This window comes from Eurytemora carolleeae, unplaced genomic scaffold, assembly GCF_000591075.1.
Source record: "Eurytemora carolleeae unplaced genomic scaffold, Eaff_2.0 scaffold38, whole genome shotgun sequence".
Taxonomy (NCBI): domain Eukaryota; kingdom Metazoa; phylum Arthropoda; class Copepoda; order Calanoida; family Temoridae; genus Eurytemora; species Eurytemora carolleeae.
In genome coordinates, this window is record NW_019396060.1 from 47089 (window position 1) to 64544 (window position 17456).

General features: G+C 36.3%; 1 protein-coding gene across 1 annotated transcript in view; it reads left to right on the forward strand.

Annotated features, from left to right (window-relative positions):
- Positions 1-2042: 2042 nt before the first annotated feature.
- LOC111708371 (uncharacterized) overlaps positions 2043-17456 on the forward strand; it is a gene marked incomplete at its 3' end in the record, with an annotated part of 40533 nt that continues 25119 nt past the window's right edge. Inside the window, 1 exon segment of the mRNA XM_023481716.1 lies at positions 2043-2119.

The following is a 17456-nucleotide window of genomic DNA, read 5'->3' on the forward strand; positions in this document are numbered from 1 at the left end:
TCATCTAAGTTTGAAATATCAAAGGTTTGCACCATCAAGTTGCAAATATATATGTAAATATTTTAACATTTAATTTGTGGCAAAAACTCGAAGTTCCTTTGTAGGAAACTCACATAAAAAATAAAGAAATGCGCGGAATAAAGCTATAAAAACGAGTTCAGCCTCGATTTATACTTTGCTAGTTTGAGTTTCCTGGCAAAAGTGGATCCACGTTAGTTTACAATATCTAAAAATTGAACTTCAGAATAATTTTACAAATTGCTGTCTCAGATAATTGAATATCTTCCCAGCGTTCTTTCTGAAGATCTGAAGAGGGACTAGCTGCAATCTGAAGATGAAAGTGCAAAGGATTGCAAATATTCAATGGGAATGCAAATCCGCGAAAAAAAATGAAAGGTTATGTGTGTGTGTGCAAATCATTCAGAGATGTATCACGGAATTTTAGTTTTAGAGTTGAGAACTGGAAAAAAATAATGTTTATTATGATTACACAATTCCTCACAAATTTTAATACTTTTCAATTGAAAAAAAAGATTTTTTTTACAAGGTATTTCTAATGTTTGAAAGTATTTTGAACTAACTGAATGGGATGACTGTATACTTGACCTATTAGGGTTATATAGGCTTTTCAATAACTGTTAAAACCTTAACTTATTGTTTAACTTTTTGATATACAGGGCGTCTGAAAAAACGGGGAATGCGTCTACGGACTCGTTTGTAACCCTATTATCAAGGTTGAGACCATTTTTAATATCTACCTACAAGTTCCGATTCACTGCTCAATTTTAGGCTTGTAGATCTAAAAATAACAATTGTACTGTAATAAACTGTAACGTAACATTGAATACAAAATTATGCAAATGGAGATTATCTTTTACTTTTTACTTCGCTCCAGTTGGCCACTTTAGTAGCCTATGAAATTGTTATTTTTAAATCAACAAGCCTAAAATTGGCCTCATTGAATCGGTAATTGTACGTAGATATCAAAAATGCTCTCAGTATTGAAATTCCAATTACAAGCAAGTCTGTACACCCTAGTATAAAAAATTATCTTATTTTTACAAAATTACTCAATCCAGTAGAAAACTTTAGAAGTCTTTAAAATTGTCATTTTTAAATTTACAAGCCTAAAGTTGGGCTTATCGTAAATTGTACGTAGATTTTAAAAATGGTCTCAATCTTGAAAATCCGATTACAAACGAGACTGAAAACCCTTATTCCCCGTTTTTTAGACACCCTGCATATCATTCATCTCCCCCAATCCCCCCTTTCCATCATCCACTCCCCCAGTCGCGTATTTAAATTTTTTTCCTTCAGGCCTTGATATGATTTGCAGAAATTCTTGGCTCATATTTTCATTGTGGTTAAAAACAGCTAAAAATAACTAAATAAAAACAAAATTATATTCCTAAAAATTGATTAGAACTGATAAAAACAAAATTATATTCCTAAACATTGATTAGATCTGATAAAAACAAAATTATATTCCTGAACATTGATTAGGTCTGATAAAAACAAAAGGAATCAAAGTATAAAATATACTGCAATGTACTTCAATGTTAAGAAACATTTAAAAACTCTCCATTTCTTTTTTGGATTATTCCTGAACCCTGCCACCAGGAACACCTCGACCAATTCGAACCCTGCCACCAGGAACACCTCGACCTATTCGAACACTGCTACCAGGAACACCTCGACCTACTCGAACCCTGCCACCAGAAACACCTCGACCTACTCGAACCCTGCCATCAGGAACACCTCGACCTTCTTGAACCCTGTCACCAGGAACACTTAGACCTATCCGAACCCTGCCACCAGGAACACCTCGACCTATTCGGACCCTGCCACCAGGAACACCTCGACCTACTCGGACCCTGCCAACAGAAACACCTCGACCTACTCGGACTACCCCGCCTTGTTCCTGGTTCTCCAGGTCCTGGGTATATTTGTATCCTGTATAACCCTGAAACTACTCCTGAGTTGTGAGGTTTGGCCGAGGAACCGGGGGCGCCCAAAACTCTTGGTTTCACTGTGGGAGGAAAGTGAATGGTAGATGCTAGACGAAACTCTCAGTTCCGACCAGACCGTCCACAGAGACGGACCTGTGACTTCACGTGAGGTTTGTGTGATTTTTCTCTATCTCTTCGTTCTACTATACACACTTAAGGGGTTGGTAAGGCAACGTTTATTTCTGTAAATACCTTCTTTGTCGAAAAAAGTAGTTAGGTCACCTTTAACTTGCTTTTTTCCAAGTTAAAGAAAAAAGAATTTTTACAATCTTGGAAGAGAAGGTCAAAATGCTCATCTTTCTTCACACTATCCACCCTTATTACAAAAATCATGATAATAATAATTTATAAACTCCTAATTCATCGCGGAAAGGTTACAAATGTGTGGTAAAAAGTTAATCTGGTTTACGGCAGGAAATCATTTGTAGTTAGACGTCGGAACTGAGATCATCTGATTACACTGGATCGGTAGAAAAACTGCTGAGAATTTGGTTTCAAATGGATTTATTGTTTCGAAACATATTCATCGGCTCAATTTTTATCTAAATCATTTCCCCTTCAAATTATGTACATATTGCATTTCCTTTTATATTCACCGCACATTCCTCACATCTTTTAACAGATCAAATTTTACAGTCACATCTTTCGGGTTTAATGAAAAATTAAATTGATTTTGAAATCTGATTATCACTCTTGTCTTTAAAACTTATGGATTAAAGGAAAATATTCTAAAATCAGGGTTGGAGATTTTATTATCATTCGTGAGTTGTTTGTAGAAAACTTATCTGAGGTTCCGCCCTTTTACAATAAATATGGGATCTTTTGATAACATGGTGCAATGTATTTGTATATTTAGATTCTATTAAGATAATCTTCTCACAGCCTTTGCAACAATTTCAGATTTTCCAATATCTGTACAACCCGACGTCGTAGACCTTAGCTATTTCAAAATTATAAATTCTTTTAGATTAAATAATCTAAGTTTAAAATATTTTAAAGTTTATTTTTTCAGATTTTGATATAGTGATTAGAAAATTTGAGTTTGTGGCAAAGACTCTATTCCTTTGAAGCCTGAATATTTAAATATAAAATTGCAACTTCTGTTTTTCCCTTGATCCTTTCTCATTTCTTTTAATAGGAATCTCTGTATTTGATCACAAGTTTTTCGCATTTTTCTTTAGAAAATGATTGTTTCAATTGTGATTTTTCACATTTTACCTGAAAAAAACGTATAATTTGACAAATAGCGTTTTCAAATATTCCAATCATAATTCATATCTGAGAAAGATTTGAGCCTAATAGGTGAGAATATGTGACTGATTACTCCGATCCTGGGAGAAATATTAAACCTTTCCCTGGACTACTCCCAATTCAGGCAACACAATTACATTATTTAGAAATACATGTGCACCGTTGTCTGGTTTAACTTAAACTTGAACCTGAGTGACTCCAACTCCCTTCTCCTCGGGTTAATCCTTAAATTAATTGGTTTAAAGGTTTAAACAATCCTGAAACCTGTTTATTCTACTCTCTCTTTAATAAACACTTATGCAGTTCTTATAAAGTGGTATTTTCTCATTCCTTGGATGCAAATTGCGGGGTTTGATAGTTAGTAAACTAGCAGGGTTCGTATCACCTTTATCTCAAACCTTATCATCCATACATATCAGTACTTCATTATTAAACACAGTTGGTTTATGTCCACTTGGAGAATACTACAAACATTTTTCATTGCTCATAATATTTTTTGTCTTGTAGAATACAATGCAAATTGTTGGGTTTGAATACCTACAGCATCAGCCATTTTTTTGTTAAGCATCAATAAACTTTATACAATCTTATTGTAAATGTAAAAGTGTCCTTTTTTGGCTTGAATGTTTAATTTATGTGAAATTCTTGGTAAATCAGATGTATCAATCATTTGAGCCTGGTTCTCCTGGTTCTCTCCTTATCCATATAGAAACATACACTCCATACACTCATTTATCCAGAGCCAAGTTAGTGTCGAGTATCCACTGTTAGCTTGACAATAGGCTCGGAGAGGAAATTTAAGTTTATAAACTTATAAACCAGATATATATTGATTCAAGATTTTATCAGTGTTGTGTGGCAAATTTTTAAAAAACCAGACTTTTAAATTTTTAAATTGAAATAAATCTCCGATGGAAAATATTAGTTGTCATAAACTAGTTGATTGCATCGAATTTTGCGTACACTCCCTTTAAGGAGCAAAAAGTGGCTAAAATGAATATTATATGGAAGTTCTAACTGAAGGCGTGAATTGTATCTGCTGAATTGAATTATTTAAAGAAGTTTGAATATTGTACATGGGCAGTGCTTTCCTTCAAGTCATACTGCATACATTTACATATCCAACATTCCGACCGGCATAGAACCTTTTCACTTTACTCAAGGTAGGAATAGATATAGGAGAACAGTTTCATTATTCATTGTCCGAATATTTAGTCCGGTTGAATAGGATAGGATGGTAGTTGAGAGTTCAGACAGGACAGGGATTCTAGGATATTTGTGTATTTAAAATATATCTGTCATTTCGAAAATATTTCATAAATATCCCATCTGTCTTTCTGTCTCGTGTTTTTAAAATATATCTGTCATTCTGTCTCTTGTTTTTTTAATATATCCTATCTGTCCTTAACACATAGATTCAGCCTACTTATGAAAAGGCTCATCAATTCTTAAGCCAGGAACGACTTTGACGTGTTGCAACACCTTCGGGCTTTGATTTTACCGCTCTTACAATTATGCTTTGTGTAGCCCTTTACATTAGCACAATAAAGCACTTGTTCTTAGCTATGGTTTTTAAGAAGTAATTGGCAAAATTCTCATAGATATTTTTTTGGGAGCTGAGACCTTTAAATCATTTAGCTTTCTGTCTCGTGATTTAAATGATAAACTAGCTGTCCTTCAGTCTCTTGTTTTAAAAAAAGAAATATTATCCTTACTTCCATATCTTGTTTTTCTTTCTATCTTTCCGTCTCTTTTTTATAAAGGTATCCTGTCTTTGCGTCTCTTGTATTGAAAGATATTCTATCTGTCTTTCTGTCTCTTGTTTAAATACATTTATTTTTGTCAAGATACACAGGAGGCTCTTTGGGTTGTGTTGATAGAAAGGATTGATCCCGGCTCCGAGAGCTCAGAAACCCACTGACCGTTTTTCAAAATATTAAATTATATCTAAAATAAAACCTTGATTTGTCAGCAGACATTTTATAGTTTTATTAGAACATTAAACGATGAAAATACTTAATTACAGTCATGAACATAATATCCAAGAGATACAAAATTTAATGTGAACCTCAGCTCAGACTGGGAAATATTTTCACCTATTTTCCCGGTGATAATTATGATACATCTGGACATTTATGGGTTTAACTTTTTAAATACGGGTGAGTGCGTGGGTGCTGAGGGGGTGTTTATAGCTAAGGTTGGATTTAAACTAAGCAGGAAGAATAAATGGATTATATAATGAATTTCTATTGTACTCTATTGCATAGTATAGAAAACGAAATCAATTTATTCTTTAGATATATCCCTGCCCTGGCTTGAGGGGGGAAATTGATAATAATTATCTTAACATAGATCAGTCGAACCAGGAACATAATCAGGGTGTGTAGGCAACCTTGGGATACAAAATTGGACGGAATGTTTTTATATGGATGAATTGACGAATAAAACGATTTTTTTATAAATGTTAGTTTTTCAGGAACGGGAGGAATAAAGAAAGTTTAGATTTTTGAATAAATAAAACAGAAACAAGGATGAATATCTGGATGAATAATGAATAGGTAACTGTAAGAATAAATGAATGAATGAATAAATAGTTGAATGATGTCGGTGTGTGCAGTTCCTTGCGTAATTACAGGAAGCTGGTATAAGATTCGTCTCCTTGTCCCCCGGCTCTTATCCTACCATTCTTATAGGCAGAAGATTTATTTTAATTAATTTACCCAAGGTTTCAAATCTTAAAATTGCAAGGTTGGGATCAAATAGTAATTACTCCGATCCTTGTTGCAGGTTGCGGAGGTTTTTAGTGAATAATGAATATTTTGTTCCCATGTCCATCAGATCCGTCCTTGTTATAGATTAGCTCTCAAATATATTCCACGGGGCTGGGAGAATCTTACAGAAAAGTTGGACCCAGGCCTGGACAAGTGGGGCGTCACGAAGCGTCAGGTTGATGCACGATCATTTCTTTGACGCAATGGGGTTGGTTTCCATATTATCCTTCGAGAAGATAAGATGAATTAAATCTGTACATCAAGGTTCTGATAATCCTTTAATCCTTCTGGATGGATCCTCTCAGATGAGCTGAGATATACACTTGATGAATTCTACCCGCAGCAAGGTTTAATCTTATCCCTGAGAGAGTTTTTCCATCCTTCTTTTATCATTGCTCATACTCAAGTTTATCTGATCCCAGAGAAGAGAAGAAACTAAAGTGAACCAACCCAGTGCAAAACATCCACCCAGATGAACTTATTTCGCCAGACAAAATTAGAAACATTCTAATCTTTCGGACAGAGCTCAGCGGCTTGGGTTGATGTTGGACAGTTTATTTTGTCCTAGTTTTCCTAGTTTATCCTAATCTGTCCATCCAACCATGCTTCCTGTATTAGCATTCAGTTAAAGAACTTGAACCTCAACTAATCTCTCAGGATTATTCGAAATCTAAATTCTCTGATTGGTTTTTAGATCAAGTTTCCTTCGTTATTTGTAAGTTCTTTATCCGATTATATAAGGTTTGACATAAAGTCTTAGTTGAGTACATATAAGCTCTGACTGGAAATAAGATTGAAATATTGTCGATTCATTTTTCTTTTTGTTTGAAATGATTTCTTTGAAAAGTGTCAAACATAAATAAGTGTTAAAATGATTTTACTTGTCACTGTGGGCAGAGTGTGTCTATACATTATTATCCTGTTAAATTTTGAAGTTTTTATTAATCTCTCCCCTCCCCCTCCTCTATCGCAAAATCATTTTCCTTATTCTTCGTTAACACCCCTCCAACCCCCAACCCCTTTAATTGTTGATGTAACAATCTTTGTAACGTTTAATCTTGTAATGAGGGGTTAACTAATTATATAATCTGGCAATGAAACATAGTAGTTACAGTTTATTACTGGAGCTAAGGATGTTGTAAACTTAAATCTCCAAGAGGGTTAAAACCATAAAAGTTTGACTCTAAGGTTGGAAGGGGGGAGAAGGAACGAGGTTCCACGTTTTTGTCGAGAAATTTTTAAAAACTTAATGATGGTTTTCAGAAGGAAAAATGGGGAACAATGGATGCTTGGTTTAAGTATTGTTTGTATGTTTATGTTGATCAAATAAAAATAATGGAATCTAACATCACACTAGTGAAGTATACACGTCTAAACCCAACTTCTTATCCTCTCTATCCATATATAGAGTTGGGACTCGTTTAGAGCTAATTAAAGTCAGCAGCTGTACAAGCTCTAGGAGCTCTAGCAAAACTACAGTGCTTTTACTTTAACCTTGAGCTAGGACTCCAGGTCTACTAAGAGTTTTTACACTTTAGAAACCGAGGGGGCCAATTAAGGCTCATAAAACTATTATGTTATCCCTTATAATAACTTTCCTCGGACTGTCGTGACACCCCACCAACCCCTGCCTTCGGCAAAATGTGTAAAATTTTAATTATCAAGTCAAAATATTTTGACCATTTTCCCCTCTAGAAATTTTCCCCGTCTTGACAAATCTTGACAAATTCACAAGAAATGCCCCACAGGCCCCCCCCCCCTCGATACCCGGCCCCTGGTTTAGTCAGCAATGCAACGTGCTGCTAAATTTCTATCTGTAGATTTGGTTGATTTTGCGCGTTGAGCTGAGAGCCCTGCATGGCTTGATCTATGCATAAACATATGCTGGGGAAAAATCCCGGACCCGAGTATACGTCCTTGAGCAGAACATTCTTCAACTCTACTCCAGGTTCCATGCAATCCAACCTTGTCTAAACTTATCCTAGATCTACACCAGTCTAGATATCCAGTTGAATTCAATCTTGTTAATTGCAAATACATAAATCTAGCATTTTTATAGATATGCGTGTACATCTAATTCTAGATTTTTTTCACATAAAATATTGTTTAACGATTGAGATAGCTATTTGAAGATTAATGCAATTAAGCCTTGAGAGGGATTAAAAGAATGAATGAATGAATGAATGAATGAATATATGGGTTTATAAAGATACTATTATCTTTATGCATATTACCCTAGACTATTATTCCAGGTTAATCAGATATATGCAGGTTACATTGTATACAACAATTCACACAACTTTCTTTTATCTATATTGGGCCGGCGTGGTTTATGCATTTAAAATGTCTGACTTCAACAGAAAACGTTTAATTTTCTAAAAAATATTTCGATTTGACGTCTGTTAGTATGCCTTGTACAGTTTAATATTATAACTTGCTGTTGGCTGTTGAGGTCACTTTTCTCTAGCGACTTTAACGCGTATTAGCACGCTATCGTATATTCAATATTTGGTAAAATATTCGCATTTACGCATTCTTCCCAGCTCACGCAATCTACTCATACATGCGTATATAATCCCTTTAAATCAGCCGTCAATAGGAATATTGAAGTTTGATGTAATTTCAATCATCCGACATACATAACATACTAAATGCTACAAATTGTGGATTCATACATTTGATTAATAACGTTCACAATTCTATGTTCCGCGCTTTTACATATAAAAGATTCCGTCCATCCGCCCTTTTCTTACTTCCAGCCATACCTAGAAAATATGCAATGATATTTACACTATGCAAATATTTATTATTCGCATTCGCAAGTAGACAATGCTTCGCGCCTATTATTTAAAAAGCGTGCAAGGTTTTGCACCAAGTGTGTATTTGCCTCTCTTGGACCAAGCGGAGAAATCTAAATAGTTCCTTGTAATCCTCTCTCTGGGTCAAGTGATACCAATACATGAGATTCATGATTAAACAGGCCATATTTCTCCCCTCCCCTTCACCTCCCATTCCTCAACCCCTTCCTATCCCTCTCATATACACCAAAATTCAGACCTTCCGAACGTATTTCAGTCCTTCCAAACTCCCCAATTATCCAGTTTTCATAAACCTCTATCCAGTCCCTCCAACCCCCACTCCCCCCATTATCCAGTTTTCCCAAACCTCTATCCAGTCCCTTCTTGTATTTCCCTAGCCTCCTGCCCTTTCTGTATATTTAAGCTGTAAACTGGTAGAAATGTTCAGTTTGAATGCCTACTATGTCTTTCAACCTTACATTACGAGTTTGAGATTGCAATCTAGGTTCCTCCCCTCGCACTCCCCCTCACCCTTCTCTCCCTCCTTCCTTCTCACTCATCTTACCACGGTAATTTCACCATTTCTTTAGATTCCGTAGACATCCTTCCTTCATGCATTGTAATCATGATTCTCCGCCCCACCCTCTCTATGTGGTCATGTAAACCCGCCCGAACCTCCTTTTCAAATCATTGACCAACAAGGTTTACATTGTCTTCTTTTGCAAGAATCACTAAAGGAATTGAGTCTCACAAATTCTGATTTTCAAGTCCCTATATCTTTGCAACCCGAAGTCGTAGACTCTAGACATTTCAAACAATAATTATGTTAGGTCAAATTATATAGGTTTGAAATATCAAAGGTTTACACTGTCAGATATAGGAATTAGTAGTTTTGAGTTTGTAGCAAAGACTCAATTCCTTTGTCGAATTATTTATGATAACCTTTAAGATTCCATAGATCTCCGCCCAAGAGGTGCACAAGTATTTTGTTTGGTTTCAGTTACTCCTCTTCCTCCTCCTTCACGTCCCTCTGTATAGTTTTACTGCAGTTTGGCATGCAAGGATAAGAACGGATACGTACACACGAGCTCCGCTCACGATACTCTCCCCCCTCTCATATAAACCAGTAAACCACCCCTAGACCCCAGTTATTATCTAAAATAAAGGTGGAGACACGCAGGGATGACAAATCTTTTCTTCTTGTTAAAGGTCACTTGAAGGAAATGGATCATTTTTCACGGAGAACTGGATTCTTGAAATTTTCTTTCAGTTCAACAGAAAACAATTTCACGATGATTTATGAAAATCTTCTGAAATCAATTACCCGGGGGTATACACTATACAGATATTATTTAAGAGACTGAGGTTAATTATCGCTTAAAGTATTCAAGGTTAGGTTTCTCATTAACATGTTGTATCTGGAGCTGGTATTGGTTTTACTTGTAGAAGGTTGGCTCTGATTTGAAGTTTGGTTTGGTTGTGTCGGNAGTCTTATCTCTAAACTAACAAGTTTCAGTCTGGATTATTTTCATTTTCCACTTTTTTATTTTTCTCCAACTTAAAGAGTTCTTTAGTTGAATTCAACCTAATTTTAAAATTTATGAGTTAGATCCCGTATCGAATCTCAGCTAACCTGTCTCCTATTGTAGTTAAACGATTTAAACATTTTTCAGCTAGTTACCGTCCTAGGATCCTGATTTAATCCTATTCTACTGGTTCTCCTTGTCATCCTACCTACAGGGACATCTGGAAAACTCGTAATTCACAGAACTTTAAATAAATGTTTTTTTTATCGAAATGAGCCCCCTGTCTTCATAACGTTTTACATGTCTCATTGTAACCCCCCTCCATACCTTTTTGAGTATCCCCCCGCCCCCTGCCCACCTTATTCTGATCGAATCATGTAAATCTACTGAATATACTTTGGACATTGTCTACTTTCTAATTAGTTAATTTCGTGAGAAAATATTTCTTTATCCTGGACAATCTTGGTTTAAACTAAAGGATATTTTATCTCTTAGGTCAACTAGTCTACAGGACACTCCAGTGTTTAGGCTCCAGACTGGTCTTCAGGTCCTGCTTCTACCCTCCAGGGGTTAGCTCCAGACTAGTCTCCAGGTCCTGCTTCTACCCTCCAGGGGTTAGCTCCAGACTGGTCTTCAGGTCCTACTTCTACCCTCCAGGGGTTAGCTCCAGACTAGTCTCCAGGTCCTGCTTCTACCCTTCAGGGTTTAGGCTCCAGACTAGTCTCCAGGTCCTGCTCCTACCCCTAGGGTTTAGGCTCCAGACAAGTCTCCAGGTCCTGCTTCTTTCCTCTAGGGTTTAGGCTCCAGACTAGTCTCCAGGTCCTGCTTCTAGCCTCCAGGGTCCAGGCTCTAGGATATTCTCTAGTTTAATCTTTCTATCTTTAGTAAATCATTAATTAATTCAAGGCTGGACTGCCCAGTACGCAAAGTATAGAAACCACTTCAGATGACATTCAAGAATAATATACAATTTGCAACGCGCGCTGTGCACGCTATTGTTCCTAAATGGGCGCTGATTTATTTGTGAACCCTTGACTCGCATTCCTAGCAGGCAAAAACTGAGCATAAGAATTTAGAATCTTGATGGAACTTTTATACCCTTATGAACTTTATGAAGGCTGTGCATGGGTATTTTTGCACATCCTTTGCAAACTTTTTTATTAATATATTTACAATATATTTGTAGAATTAAGTAGCTTTTATTATGAGTGTATTCGAATATTACTTTGAACTTTTTCCACTGCTTCTATGATCTAAATGGCTAACAATATGTTCACCCAAACAAGCTACGTGAAATCTTTGAAAGTTGGAACATTTGGAGAAGACAGCAATTTTGTTCTAATTGGTAGATATAGCGGTGGGAGCAGGGGCAGCACGATCTTTTAGATACAAAATTAGTTTTCTTATCAGATTCAGTTGAGAAACCTGATCTAAGATATTTAACCCGATAAATCTTCATTGATTGAGATAAAGAGATGAATCAGGGTCCAACCTGACCCTGGAGTTGTGTGTATCTCCTCCCACCATGAGCATCATCCATCAGATGACTAAACAATTCTTATCCAACCCATTTCTGGGTTAAAATATCTCCTTCTAGTAAATAATGCAAAAAGCGTGATTTTTAAAAATATTTAAAATAAGTTTCTGTCTTTCTTAGGTTCAAAATTTCACCTTGGATAAAGCTGTATAATGATCAACGCCTCGGGTCTATAAAATTGATCCGCGAGCAAATGAGAAGAAGATTAAAAATTCTTATATATTTTAAATGAGCTGAAAATGTCAGACTGATATCTTACTAATAAATGTATCCAAGCTAAATGAATATTAAATTGAGAATTAAATTAAATTGAATAATTTTAAGAATTTCGGAAAAAGTGGAGATGAGTTTCTTCCTTCGCCCCCTCCATATTTCTGATCCAATATTCTCCAAGTAAGGAGGTTCAGACCTTTTTAGTGCCCGTAGGAGGCGCCAGTGAGCTGTGAAATCTTTGACACAATCTTACGATATATCATTTTGACCAGAAGAGTAGAGGAGCAAGTAAGCAGAGGAAAATTGGAACAGGGAGTAAGGGAGTATAGAAGAATAGGAGCTGGAGAGTAAGGGAACATATGAGCAAGGGAGCAGAGAAGCGGAAGTAGGGGAGCTGAAATGTATAGGGTTAGGGAAGCAGAAAGGAAAGAGAGTAAAAAAGTAGAGGAGTACAAGAGAGCCGAAAAGTATGTGAGCAAAGGAGCAGGGGAGCATAAGAGCAGAAGAGAAGTGGAGCAGGGGAGCAAAGAAGGAGGTGAGCATAAGAGCAGAAGAGAAGTGAAGCAGGGGAGCAGAGAAGAAGTGGAGTATAGGAGCAGGGTAGCAGAGTAGAAGTGGAATATATGAGCAGGGGAGCAGAGAAGAAGTGGAGCATAGGAACGCAGAGAGAAGCGGAGCAGAGGAGAAGTGAAGTATATGAGCAGGGGAGTAGAGTAGAAAATGAAAATAGGAGCAGAGAAGAAGTGAAGTATATGAGTAGGGGAGCAGAGTAGAAGTGAGAATAGGAGCAGAGAAGAAGTGGAGTATATTAGCAGGGGAGCAGAGTAGAAGTTAGAATAGGAGCAGAGAAGAAGTTGAGTATATGAGCAGGGGAGCAGAGTAGAAGTGAGAATAGGAGCCGAGAAGAAGTGGAGTGTATGAGTAGGGAAGCAGAGTAGAGAAGCATAGTAGGAGGGAAGTAGAGGGAGAATTAGGTTGACCTAATCAGAATCTAGTTTTTATCCATTCATACAAATTCCAAGGACGGTTTTATCCTGAGTCTTTATAAATCATGATGATCAGGGTGTATGTATTAATGAAAAGTAAAGATTTGAAAACTCCTAACCCAGCTCACCCACACATCTAGCAATATCTGCCACCAACTCAAGTCCATCATCCAGGTCATTTATATAATATCTTTACAATTTATTATTTTCTCCATCCTTCCCTCAAGCAGTTTCTTCTTGTTGAAGGCTCCACCCCACCCCCTCAGCATATTCAAGCAAGCTTAATCTTTTTCCTCAACTCTTTATCCTCGCAAAAAGTTGATATCGTTGGTTCAAAGGATTGCCCAGAAATCCTTGGTTTTGATGCCTAGGTTGGGCTTAGATTTGTTTGTACTCAAAGTTGGACCCTGAGCATTTCAGCGAAGGATAAGAAACCCTAAACTCATTTCTCCGTACGCTCTTTTAGATTCAGACCACGTTTTATTATCCTACTCTAAATGAGGGCAAACTAGAGGTAAAATGATGAGATATTTCATCTTTTATTTATGACAGGTTTGGATGACATTTATGGGAGGTTATACTATGTAATACTTGGGTGTTCTCTCCGTAATAAACAGGAGATAAAGATTAATCAAACCTAAGCTCTCATTACATACATTTTATGGGTTTAAGTAAATTCACGGAATCTAGAGAGCAAACTTTTCTCTTTTCAAACAAGGAGCAGATTAACTTTAATTGGATATCTATGATTTTCAAAATATAAAATTACTTTAACGAAGAACGCCCAAGAATTGCTCCAAATTGTCCAATGTTTGGTTGAAAAGATTTTCTAGTTTTGAACCTTGAGCTGTTTCATCTGAAGTGTTTATAAAGTCCGGATAAAGAAATCTAAAGAAAACATTATTGTGAGATCTGTCAATATTTTCTCATCAGAGTCCAGTCTAAACCTTGGACCTGGAGCATCATGGTCCAGTCTGAACCTTGGACCTGGAGCTGTGTTATTGGTTTTAGGTTGGGTTTTTACAATCTTAAACGTGTGTTTAAGGTTAAATCAGCGAGTATTAAAGTGTATGTGTTAAAAGTGTGTTTAAGGTTGAGTGTATGAGTTATAGATGAGTGTTTGGAGTTAAGTGTAAAATAAGGGATAAGGGTGGTCTGTAAGATGGATTAATGTGTGTTTTGGGTTAACTATTTGAGTGTTTAGATTTGGGTGTGTGTTTGTTGTATGTGAGTTGAAACTTGAGTGCGGGAGTGTTTAGCTTTGAGTGTAAAATATTGGTGGTTTCTGGGGTTGGTCACTGGTTAAAGAAAAAGAGTGAAAGTGAAGGCTAGCATTTGTTGCGCGGGGGCGGGGGGGGGGGGGGGGGGGGGGGGGGGGCGGAGGATTAAATGTTGATTAAAACTGGAAATGAAAAGAAGGTTACAAATTTACATTAAAAAGTCATTATATCGACGAAATGGAAAACTAACTTGACTTAATTGGAAAGATATGCATATATTTAACCAGTTTAATGCTATAAATACATATATAATATATATACTATAACTATTCTTAACTTGACTAATGTGTTATTACACTTAACAATAGAGTCCAAGAGTTTTTTCGATCTAAAACAATAAATTTTATGAAATAATTATATATAAAGATAAATAAAAAATTTGGTGAAACCTATATTTTTGATCCAATTATTAAAAATTTAAACATTTTTCTAAAACCATGGGAAGTCATGTGGTGTGTTGGATTTGTAGGATTAAAGGTTTAATTCAATTGTGTTATTATAGTAGTGTATACCGATATACAGCTGGAATTCCGGGTTTATTAAGAAAACTGTTTTATTGGCCTTGGACGTTTATGCAAACTGACCCAGGGACCATGCAACCTATCGTAAAACTGAGGCTGTACGTNTGGGAGTTTAGAAGAAGCGAAGGGGAGTAGGGAGTAGGGGGGAAATGCAAGAGAAAATTAAAAAACGTAGGGGAATATTGAAATATTCTTTAAAAAACTAAAATTGTATAAAGTTGAAAAAACTCCCAATCTTGTTTACCGAATTTAATAATAATTAGTGTGAAACCGCAGACTCGGTTTCACGGTTCAACATCAATATAGAACTCAGGTCTACCTTGTTTTAATATTTCCGGATATATCTTTCACAACAAAACTTAAATTCATTTAACATTTAATAATTTTTTTTGATTTTTCAATTCAAATTTGGTAAAAAAAATCAGTCTTGAAAGAATATTTTCTGTTGGTATTTATGTCTCTCTTTTAAGCCAAGAATGTTTTCTAAAGCATCCAATGCGTAACATCATCCTTAGGTATCTCACGCATGGACTGGATTTAATTGCCCTATTATTCATGGTTATTTGTTTTAGTTTAAGGCATAGTTATAGAGAGATACCATATTAAGATGGTAGACTGTAAATCTTATTTTTATTGAACTGATGCTGGCTCAATGATGACTTTTCGGGATCAAACTGATCACCCTGCATACAAGGGGATCATTCTTATCACCCTGTATACCAGGGATCATTCAGATACCTGTATACCAAGGGATAGGGGCCCGAGCGCCGCGGCTAGAACAGGATGAGGGACGAGCGCTGCGGCTAAGACATACTTGAGAAGTTGCCGCATGGAAAATTGCTCATTTGGGAAGTTGTCACTTGATCACCCTGTATACCAGGGGATCATCCTGATCACCCTGTATACCAGGGGATCATCCTGATCACTCTGTATACCAGGGGATCATCCTGATCACCCTGTATACCAGGGGATCATCCTGATCACCCTGTATACCAGAGGATCATCCTGATCACCCTGTGTAACAAGGAACCCCCTGATCACCCTGTATAACAAGGGATAATTCTGATCCCCCTGTAAACAAGGGATCACCCTGATCACCCAATATACCCGGGGATCACCTTACCACCCTGGATATCTGTAGATAACCCTAACCAGTAATCGCCCTGGATCCCAAGTGGATGTAATCAACCGGGTTTGAAAGTAGTGCCGGGGATATTTTGAAGTGTATTTATCTTAAAGAATGATTATATCCTCGTATTGGCAGTAGAAACTGCATTTTCTTCAACTATCCACCTCGGCTAGTTATTGACATCAATCAGTGAGAGCAGTACAATGTACTGTCTGTATTTTAAACTATTAGTACACTTTTATCGTCCTGATGGTGTACAGAATACAGAATACAGATTGAAGCCTGTGCCCTTCTCATTGCTTAGTTTGTACTGTTCTTTTTATACAAAATAAACTGTTGTACAACGAATAGCTTACATAAAAATTACATAGCGATATTTACAGTGAACTGTACATCGTATGTGTACAGTACACTGTACATTGTATGTGCATAGTAAACTGTACGATGTATGGTAAATAATTGTTCCTACAGATGTATCAAAAAGTTTGATTATGTTTCGAGACATATTTTGTTATGTTAATAAATCAATGTGTCCAGATTTAGTTCTTATGTTTAGAATTTCTATACAGTATTGATCTATTACTAATCCAGCTCAGGAGAGCCACAATAATTCATGTCAATGCACTTTCTACCCTGAGATGAGAGCTCCAGGGTTAGGTTGATATCTCCGGGTACTAATCTCAGTACTGATCTGTATTATCAGTACTCTCAACCTGAGAAGCATCAAATGAAAGGGGTTCTAGAATGTGTATTTACATAATGTTGATTAAATAATTTTGGCGGTGAAGCTACGAAACAAATTTAATGTTTAAGCTTGAAATTTTCTATACTTTCTTCTTGTATTAACGATATCCTTGAGCTAATGAATAAAGGATCTGGTTTTTAAACTGTTTTTTTTTTAACTTTAGAAGTATTGCACAAAAAATTAGTGTTACAATTATGAAGGATATTATGACATTTTTAAGTGGTCAGGATTAGTTATGAAAGATAATTTTCAAAGATAAGGATCCGAGATATTTAGTTGAGTAGATTCATTAGGACATTTCAACAGATTTTCCAATCTCCAATTAACAGATAGTTTTGAGAGTAGTGCAGGATAGCTGCCGGAGCTCTAGGATAAGATCTGGATATAATATTAGTGTGTTGAGCCCCAGGTTTCTCTGATCCTATCTTAGATCTTTCCAACCATCCTTGAGCTCTTCTAATCCTTCATGTTAAACCTAACACCTGGATCTAATCCGTAGAAACGGTGAGGAAATATTCAAAATATTTTAATTATATATAAACAGTAGAAATCTTATTCCAAGGGACTGTGAAGTGACCCTATATTGAAAGATGTAAATTTCTGATTCACAACGGTACCCTTTAGCCCTTGAGGAAAATATAATTGTTCTTTTTTGATGAAAAGTTTTGAGTTCTGTTAATTTCCTTCTTT